This window comes from Dipodomys ordii, unplaced genomic scaffold (genome assembly GCF_000151885.1).
Source record: "Dipodomys ordii isolate 6190 unplaced genomic scaffold, Dord_2.0 Scaffold138, whole genome shotgun sequence".
Lineage (NCBI taxonomy): Eukaryota > Metazoa > Chordata > Mammalia > Rodentia > Heteromyidae > Dipodomys > Dipodomys ordii.
In genome coordinates this window covers 2,354,792-2,361,124 of record NW_012267354.1, presented here as the reverse complement: position 1 = coordinate 2,361,124, position 6,333 = coordinate 2,354,792, and the positions used below count along the sequence as shown (strand labels likewise).

The 6,333-nt window shown below is 42.9% G+C and overlaps 2 non-coding genes across 2 annotated transcripts; one reads left to right on the top strand and one right to left on the bottom strand.

Annotated features, from left to right (window-relative positions):
- Nucleotides 1-514: 514 nt before the first annotated feature.
- Trnat-ugu lies at nucleotides 515-588 on the bottom strand. Its single transcript has one exon. It is a non-coding gene; the product is annotated as a tRNA-Thr (tRNA).
- A 4,104-nt stretch (nucleotides 589-4,692) lies between these two features.
- On the top strand, nucleotides 4,693-4,764 carry Trnaq-uug. Its single transcript has one exon. It is a non-coding gene; the product is annotated as a tRNA-Gln (tRNA).
- Nucleotides 4,765-6,333: the final 1,569 nt, after the last annotated feature.

Here is a 6,333-nt window from a genome sequence, read left to right as displayed (position 1 = left end):
TCATGTGCTAATTTATTAATTTAACAAACAGCTGAAAGAGACAGAGATATAGAGTCAGAGTGTGCACTCTAAATCACCCTGCTTCTTAGTTAATTGAAAGGCAGCTTGAGTCACAAAATCCCAGAAAAATCTCAAAAATAGTAGTAAGTGTTCCCTTCTTAAGTATGGGTCGCAGAGTTTAGAAAAGTCTTTGGCAGGCTGCATTCTCTGTCTCTGGAACTTGTGGAAGGAGCGTGAGGTGCCATGGGGATCCAAAGGGTATCAAAAAAGGCAGACTCCCCCCGCCCTGCACTCTCCCGGAAAAACTTTAACAAGTTAACTTGCCTTTTTGTTCTCTACGTTTTTCAATGGGAAGAAGTTTGTGAATCTTTCAAGTCAGTTCTGGCGATATTGTCCGGGTGTAATGGGGCGGAAATAGAAGGAGCCGGGAGATCGATAACGGAACCAAGTTTTTACATTCTGCACCAGATCGCAAGACTAAAGGAATGTTTCTTAAAAAACAACCATCAGAAAGAGGCCCCACTGGGATTCGAACCCAGGATCTCCTGTTTACAAGACAGGCGCTTTAACCAACTAAGCCATGGAGCCAAGCTGACTGGAAGTTTCACAAAACTACTTTTATTTAATTTCTGATGACCACCATATTCATCGAAATTTTAATATATTTAAACTCATTTACTGTAAGCTAATTGTATACATTTAAAGTCATTTGGGTTTTTTTTTATTGTGTATTATTCATGTGGAAAGCCCTAGCCAACTGTTTATCCATTGAAAAATACCAGACATTGAGATGCTTAAAATGTCAGCTCCTTTTCTGTGGAAATTAGAAAAGGGCCACCAAGATCCTCTTTAAATACCTTCTTTCTTGTTCCTCAGGATTTCTGCTCTCATCATCTTCCACCCGCAGACAACTTTGTAGCTCCTGATGCTTTCTGAGTCCCGTAATATCCTGCAGGACAATCACACCTTTTGAGTTCTGAACCACCAGTTCTGGTCTTTGGGACCAGAAATACATGTACAGCTGTGTGAGCCACCTGCTGGGGGCTACACTCACCCTACCTTCAACCTCCAGCGTTTCCCTTGAACATGGCTGTTTACAGAATCTTATCTTTTATCTTTTTTATGTTAACTTAGGGAAACTGCTGTTTCTCTAAAGTATCATTTATCTAAAGTATTATTTTCATTTTACAATCTTCCCTCCATTCTTAGGGTCCCCCAAAATTACATGACTCCATATTCAACTCAGCTAAGACAAAAGAAGACAATTCTCAGAATTAGGAACAGACTAAGGTTTCACAAGGTACACCTGTTCAAAAGCAGAAAACGTTCAAGTGATCCTGATTGGAACCCAAAAAACTTTTGGCAAGCCAAGGACTGTCTTTTCATTTTTATTCAGCATTATCATCCATTCTGTTAACATTTCATCATCCAGCAGGAGTCCAATGGTAGATAAAGCCTGACGTGTGGAATGAGGTGGGGTAACTTACTGCTGGAAGTTTCAGCAAATATTTCTGATAATAATCTCCCAGGAGTGCCAGCCAGTTATCTGCAAAACTCAAGGTGGATCCCTTCCCCAGCCCTCTATTTTCTTCAGTGTCTTTAATGTCTATCTGTTGGAAATTTTGTTTTTGAGGCTTTTGAAGTGTGTAGTTTTGTAAAAGATAAGTCATTCTTAATTGTGAAGAGAAGGAAGATTAGAAAATAATACTATACAACTTGTAAGTACCACAGGCATTTACCAGTTGAGGTTAAAGTAATATTGAATAGCGTGGGTCTTAAATATCCTCTTTAGCATATGCTAAAGGTGTGGTCCCTAACCTATGACCCTACTGAGAGTTTATGGAGCCAATCATTAGTAAGTGGAGACCTAGCAGAAAAATTCAAGTCATTGGAGGTATGCCCTTAATTGATATCACAACTCTGGCCCATGCCTCCCTTTCTCTTCCGTGGGGTGAACAGCTTTGCTCTACCCGGTGATCCCTCTCCTGTTCCCTGGCCATAGGCTCAAAACAACGAGGACAATTGACAATGTACTAAAAACCTTGAAACCAAGAGCCAAAACAAGTCTTTCCCCCTCAAAGCTAAGCTAGTCACAGCAATAGAAAGCTCCCTAACAGATAAAGCTGTGTCTCATCACGATGGACTCGAACTGTTTGAGTTGGTGTCTTTGCTAAGATGAGCAAGAAACTCACCTTTTAAGTTCAAAGATTGCAATAGTAACTGTCTTTAGGACTCGTCAGAGGAATTGTAACTATTGGACATATGCTAAAGAACATGGCTTGGTTCCTTGCGGCTTATATTGTTTCTTTAAAACTTTTTTTTTTTTTTTTGTGGTTGAGACTGTAGGTTGGAGTTTGAACTCCTCTCACCCCAGGGCCGACCAGCGGAGGTGGGCTTTGATCTGTTCCCACCAAGCACAGAATCCCCTTCCCTGGGCCACAGCCTCCAGCCCAGCGCGCAGACCGCCAAACGTGGACCAGTGCGCAGGAGAAACACTTCCGGGCGGGGGCGGGCTCCACACACGCGCACCAGGAAGTCCTTGCAGGGCCGGAGGCTCGCTCACTTCCGGTCCGCTCCAGGAATCGTGGTGGTGCTAGGCGTCTCCGTGTTTCTGGGAACTTGTGCAGTACTGGTAGAATCGGGGAGGCAAATTGTCTGGAGCTTACAGACCATTAACTCAGGAGTAAAACAAGTGATCTCTCATGCTGGTGAGGAGTACCACACTCTGAGGCTACTCTGGGTTTTCCTGGAATGAGTGTCTGCATCTAAAACAAATCTCCAAGGACATCCCAACGCTCCTTTGCCTCCCTCCCTTTTCCTTGTTAATTTCCATCCCTTCTTGTTAATTTCGAGCCCTTCTCTCCATTAACCATCACTGTAAAGCAGAGTTGGGAAAACGACTCTTAAGGTCTAATCCAGTAAGGTCTAGTCTCCAATGCCTGGTGTGAAAACCAAGACCCAGTAAGAAGGAGCTTTCCTCTTGAGTAGGAGCAGCCACTTCCGCCACAATTATGGGAAAGTGTCCCCAGAGAACGAACAAATAAAATCTGGATGGATTTTTCAGAGCTCCACACATTGCTGTGGAGTTTATCAGACATTTCCTGTGTAGCTCATGATTCTTCTAGCAGTGTGCATTCTCAGGAAAAGTATTTGAAGGTGTTGCAGACTGGGAAGGACTGGAGAGAAGGCATTTAACCACACTGTTGAAGAGGGAAGAGTTGTGAACATTGGCTTCAGTCAGAAATCTGGAAGCATGAAAAGCCTCCCACAGGAAATCCTTGCATCCTCATTTTCCTCCCCACCTCATTCTGCCCTGCACCTTCTAAAGAGTGCTCAAAAAATAACAGGTGCCAAGAACTTATTACTGAGTGGCTCTGCTTCCCCATTCTCTCTTTGGGTCATACTCTCCAATTGGATTGTTAAAGGAAGGTCGGGGCAGCAAGAGAATTCAAGCAAGCCATCAAACATAGTAAAAGTAAAATCTATTGGGAAAGAATAAACTCTGAATTGACTGAAAGTGTCATTACTAGGATAAGAATAACCATATTAACCCTTGGCATTTGAGTACTTATTGAGATTGATTATGAGAAATTTCCAGCCCATGTTCTAGTCTATATGGGCTGAGGTCAAGAGTAAGCAACAGTGTTAAGTAGTAGTTTCCCAGGTTGGGGGAAAGAGTGGGAAAGTAGAGAGTGATTATAGAATTACAATGTAAACATGAGTATTGGCTCCATCCGTGCCATACAGTATAGTTTATAGGCTTGGGTTTTTGTCTTATTGATGTAAGTTAGAAAAGCAGGCAGAGAAATTCTGCTTATATAGCTTATAGGTAGCAGGATAAACTGATAAACCAAAACTTGCCTGACAGGGAAGGTTACAAAAGCAAAAGGAAAAAGGAAAGGGGGTAGGGAGAGGAGAATAAAAATGAAGAAATAAGGATAAGACAGTAAATCTTTGGTGTCACGACCTTACAGGAAACACAAAGAAATAATAAGAAAGTCATCCAGTTCCCATTGTTTATGGTCAGGGATTTTGTTGTCTTTCTCCCTTGCATGTCTCAGGTACCATAATATATAATCTGGGAAATTTGTTGTTGCTGTTGGAGACTGGGACTTAAACTTGGTATCTGATGCATTTGCTTGTTGGCTGGCCCTCTACCACCTGAGCCATGCCTCCAACCCCAAAACGATTTGGTGTTTTTTTATTTTTTTTACAATTTTAGGAGAAAATTGATTATATAGAAATTGTTTTAATAGATATTGCTAAACTGTATCCAAGAATGATTTTTATCATCAGTCTAAAAATCCCGTCTTCGTAGGACCCTTTTCAATGGCCTTAAGAACATGTTTCTGTAAAGTTGGTTAAAAAAATATGCTTTTATGATGGAAATTAGACCAGCTCCCTCTAGTCCAGTTTTATCCTCAGATAACCCATAACTAATATTAGGTTTCTAAGGTCCATTATTTTTCTTAAGGTGGGCATAAAGTTGCATAAATTGCAGACCTCACAACATCTAGCTCTTCCACCCCCTTCTCAAAGCTAGTTTGCCCTCCTAACAGAAGTGAGAGGGTCACAATCAATTCATCGTAATGCCCGTTACCTCTTGTGCAACAAAGCTTTAGCCTATCTCATCTTTTGGATTGTTCATTATCAAGGATATATTTAACCAAGACTATCCTTCCTTTTATTGTCGGTCCCATGGTGTAATGGTTAGCACTCTGGACTTTGAATCCAGCAATCCGAGTTCGAATCTCGGTGGGACCTTTCACTGGAGAACCTTTTATAACTTCTGGGTTGACATTCTAAGTGCAGAAAAACTCGTTCCTCTGCTCTCCAAGACGACAGTGAGCACGTGGTATTTGGCGCTCCTTCTCTATCCAAGAGCAACAAGTAAGACCTTCCGAAGGGCACCAAATTACCCCGATCGCGTACTAGTCTGTGCCCCATTTGCCGAGGACCTCACCTCCCGGCTCAGACCCCTCTTCCAGACTCCATCGTGCCGAGACAATGCAACCCCAACCTTTGCATTTTCGTTTCCACCACTGCAACGTGGATCTGGAAACGGTCCTCCAAAGCCGGCAGCCTCGGAGCGTGCGGGTCCCCGGTGCCCCAAGCCCCGGGTCAGCCCCGCAAGCATCGTGTGGCCCTAAAAGCCACACTGCCACGTGTTGTGGAGAGAGGAGCGGTAGGGTGGAACGGTCTCGTCTTTGCCGATTCCTCGGGAATCCCCCCGCGTGTCATCCGCCTCCAGCGCCACTGACCGCTCCTCCTTCAGAAACTGCCAAACCAGTTCATCCGCAGCAGCCGGGAAACAGGTCCCTGGAGGTGAGGCTCAGGGACAGGAAGTGTACCCCAGAACCCTCAGTGTGTGCACAAGGAAGGACTTGTAGAAATTGCTGATCGAATCTAAAAGGACATTCACAAAGCAGGAGAGGAAAACGGGAGGAGGGGGTGTACATTTCCCCCAAAAGAAAAGGACTAAAGTCGGGAAAAGAACAAGTATCTGTGTTTTACACAAATAACCATTTCTATGTCATCAGAATCTTTCAACTCACTGATCTATTTTCAGACTTATTCCTTACCGGATATTTGATTTTTCTCTATATAACAGAAAAGCAAGTGGAGTCCTCTCACCGAGTCCAAGAATTCATTAGAACAAGAACTCATTAGCACCTATTACGAATTAAAACTGGTTACAAAGAGATGCTGTAGCCAATTAGCTTAAAACTTGTAAAAACAGATTTTGCAGATTCCCTTTATGAGTGCTTGATTGAACTTCCAGTTTTTATTAGTCTGTAATTGTGCTAATTGAATTGCAAGGGAAACGACTTCTTCCTTTGTGCTATTTATTGCTTGTCTTAACATATGTGATCCTGTCTTCCACTTTGTTGATGCTACTGTGATGAAATCAAATCCAAAGTATTCTCCCTGTGTAGAATCCGGAGAACCCCCAGCTGTTCTTTGCCTATCGCTGGGAGGAGGATGGGGAGGGGTGGTGACAAAACTGGTTTCCAACCCATCAACATTGACATTGACATTATGAAATAATATAACAGAAGGAAAGACCAGTCTTCAACCACTGAGAGAATTTAATGAATATGGAAGCTTGGTACCTAGTGTGGCGATACTGGAGGTGATTGATTTAAGAAAGAAGTTCTTGTTTATAATGACCATGTCCCTCAGGAGGGATTGAATGTTGTTCTCCTAGAACCTCTGTCTCAGACTGTCTCTTTTGCTTTTCAGGATACCACATGAGTTCAAAGGAATTTTGCCCACACTGCTACCATGATGCCATCTACCATGAGGTAACACAGCCAGAAGGACCTTCACCAG